Genomic DNA, 3,661 nt, shown 5'->3' on the forward strand with positions numbered 1-3,661 from the left:
TATGTAGTGTGTTGATTGGATGATCTCAAAGAGTCCTGGAAAAGTAGACGTATTATACTTTTGCATAATAAGTTAAAGCTAGAGTGTTATTAGAAGAATTGTTACACCATGACTAATTTGCATCATCAGGAGTAACCACATCTACTGTAAAGACAGAATTATTAGATAGAAGGTGGGAACAGAAACAAAGTCTCTTTCAAAACTTCTAATGTATTGGAAACAGGTGAAGCAGCTATCAAAACTCATGCAAGTACTGACAAGCCCATACATATTAAACAAAAATAAAGGATAGTAATTTGCTAAAATAAATATACAGTCATTGGCAAAGAAACTTTAAGAAAACTAGGTGCTAAGTTGAAACAACTTAAAAGCAACTTGATATTTACAAATGTGAATCATTGAATATCACAATTGTAAATACCAGTAACAATGTCTATGTAGTCCAGTAGAGCTGTGACAATTGCTCAGTTTAATAATAAAAGCATAATTTGAATATCAAAAGACATCCTTCCTACACATTTTTTTTTAAAAATAAGATTTTAGCAAAGTCGTCTTTTAGCCAGGAGTGTCCCCTAAAAACAAATTGCTCTATTACTACTAAAACTGGTCTGACAAAATATGATTGATATAGTAGTAAGCTCAATAGAATCCATAACTGCTTAATGTCATTTTATATCATCCTAAATATAAAAACTATGAAACAGATTAAACATGTTGGTGTTAGGATCCCCTTTGATGATAAGTTTGACTTTTGTGACATGAATCTTGCATTACTTGTGAAGGATTATATTTGTACAAGGAACTTTGTATTAGAAAATGTTTTATTCAAAGGAATAATTTGTAATAAGCATCCTGCAAGCATTTTGTAAACAGTATTTATGACAAAAAATACCATGTAATTACCATCAAAAATCACACATGCTCATATTTGATGTTATGGTACTATCAGTCATTGGTTAAACTTCTGGGTCTGTAGTTCTAAAGCAAGAAATACCCTTGTAACATCACCTTACATGATCCAGGCTTCACCTGCAGTCTTTTCAGCATCACTGAAGGATCCACTGTTGAACCCAGTGAAGACATGATAAATACAGTTCTTTTGTTTCTTCTCTATATCAACCCTGTTTGTAATTACATAAGAAGCCAAGCAGACGGTCATAATCGCTAGTCCAGTTCTTCTGCTTTAAAGAATTTAAAATAACCATGGCAACATGAGTATTGATTGCACATACTGTTATCTTCCTATAGCAATGTTTTACTGGATCAGCTACATGAAATATTATGGAGTTTGTTTAAGGAGCTAGATTTCCCGATCCTCAGTGTTATATATATAGCATTGTATCTACCACAGGTAGTTGTGACTACATTTGCTGTCCACAGCAATAATGTGTTTGGCCAGGAACTAAAAATATTTCATATTTGAGAATTGTTCCCAGTTTCTTGAACAAATGTTAATTACTGTTAATTTCAAACTATTTAGTGTGTATACACCTCAACCAACATTCAGTCTCTTAGTATGAGAGGAATACCTGCTAGGTATACTTCACTTCATGTTGATCATAATATCACCTGCTGGAACATGATTATTTCAACTCATCAAGGTTTTGGATATAAAATTATAAGCATGATACAGGGTGTGACTTTATTTCTGCTCTAAACTACTCAAAATTGAGTGAGGAGACCTCCCAAGGAAAGTTCTGTTCTTTCAGTTTACCTCTTCTGGGAATAAACATTCACCCAAGAGGAGTAGAGGATTCTGGTGGTTGAGAGGTCCAACACTAAGACGCCACTATGGCCTTGAATTCCTGTAGATGGGATGCCTTGCGGTGGCCCCATAGGGTCAATAGACTGGTTCACTTGGGCTAGGGTCAACCAAATACCAGTGTTGGATGTTCTCAACAGGTGTTGTGAGTGTTGTATCTGATGCTAATGTTTGCATATAGTGCTCATGAAACCCTGGCATTGCTGTAGTGTCCTTCTTTGGCATTGTAGTGCAGCCCCTTATAGGGCTTCAAGGTGGGTGTGGTCGGTCAGTGGGTGTCAAAACATCCTTATTTTATCGTGGATCCTCCAAATCAAACATTAATAAAATAGTGATAAAACAGTTTATAGGTAAACGACTAAATTTTGAATATTCTGAGAAGCAATCTTCAACATCTGTAATACCTGTATCTCATTTTCTTATATTACATTCTTTTTCAGACAAACCTTTGGGGCAAATATCTCCCTTTTTATTCAGAAGGAACTAGAGGGACTTGCTGACTCTCCAGAGTCAGTCAAAAAGCTTCACTCTGGTGACATATTGGTAGATACATCCACATCTCAACACAGTGAACTTCTCTTGTATTCAAAGGCGATTGAGGATATATTCCTTGTGGTTATGCCCATGCTACTTTGAATTCGTCATGAGGAGTTACTGTTGAGAGGGATTTGAAGAACATTCCTGAATCAGAGATTCTCACTGGTTTCTTCACCCAAGGAGTTTCTGCAGTGAGGCGTATCTTCACTCACAAAGATGGAATTATGGTGCTGAACAATTTCCTCATTTTAACATTTACATCACTGCATCGACCTGCCACCATCAAGGCGGGTTATCTTAATTGCAAGGTACAGCCATACATTCCAAACCCTCTCAGATGTTTCCAGTGTCAGTAGTTTGATCACTCGAAGACATCATGTCATGGTTCCTTGATGTGTGCTCGTTGTGGTGGCAAAACCCATGATGCCTGTGAGTGTGAAACGGATCCTAATTGCATCAACTGCAATGGCTCTTACCCATCCTACTTTCATTCTTGCTCTCTCTAAGTGGTTGGAAGAAAGAGAGGTGCAGTATTTGAAGATGATTCAAAACATTTACCCTAAGGCTTGAAAGTCGCTGTCCACCACTTCATCTCGAGCGTATGCTGCTGCACTTTGTTCCACTACTACAGTGAGAGTGTAGACAGATCTCTTTGTGCCTCCAAAAGAATCGTTCTCAAATCATATGAAAAGTCTTTTGACCTCCATGGTTAAAAAAGTTGATGAATCAACATCAACACCCATCTCTGTCCCTAACATTCGTTCCAGCAAACCCCAAGATATACTTCCTTTGGTTCTGCGTACAGGTATTTCCTCGGATACATCTCCCACCCGAAAATGCAAAAAATGATCATTCGCTTACGTTCTCAGTCGCTGGAATCCTCTTTCAACGTCAAATACCTGCCCAATCAACCCATGCCAGGATCCATGAAAGTCGACAGACCTCCCTTGAATAAAGAAAAAGACGTGGTCGAAAACAGAAGGGGTCTCCACTCAAGATGGCCATTTTTTATTTGTGTAGGCGAGTTGGGTGGAGAATTCTTGTCATTTCTGTACAAAGGAAACTGCCAATACAATTATCTTTGTACAGAAATGACAGGCTGTGTGATGGACGAGTGCATGGATAGGTGGCACTGTTGATTGATCAGCATGTGCCCACCCTCTCTTTGCCTTTCAATACTCCCTTGGAAGCCGTAGCTGTGCGTGTTTTCTTTGGTCGTATCATCACTGTTTTTCTTTTTACCTATCTCCTGAAGTCTTGGACCAATCAGATCTTGATGCTCTTGTTCAACAGTTGCCATCTCTCTTTTTAATCTTGAGAGACTTTAATGGACATAATACCCTCTGGGGAGATACTGATATT

The sequence above is a fragment of the Tachypleus tridentatus genome, chromosome 10 (genome assembly GCF_004210375.1).
Source record: "Tachypleus tridentatus isolate NWPU-2018 chromosome 10, ASM421037v1, whole genome shotgun sequence".
NCBI classification, from domain to species: Eukaryota; Metazoa; Arthropoda; class Merostomata; order Xiphosura; family Limulidae; genus Tachypleus; species Tachypleus tridentatus.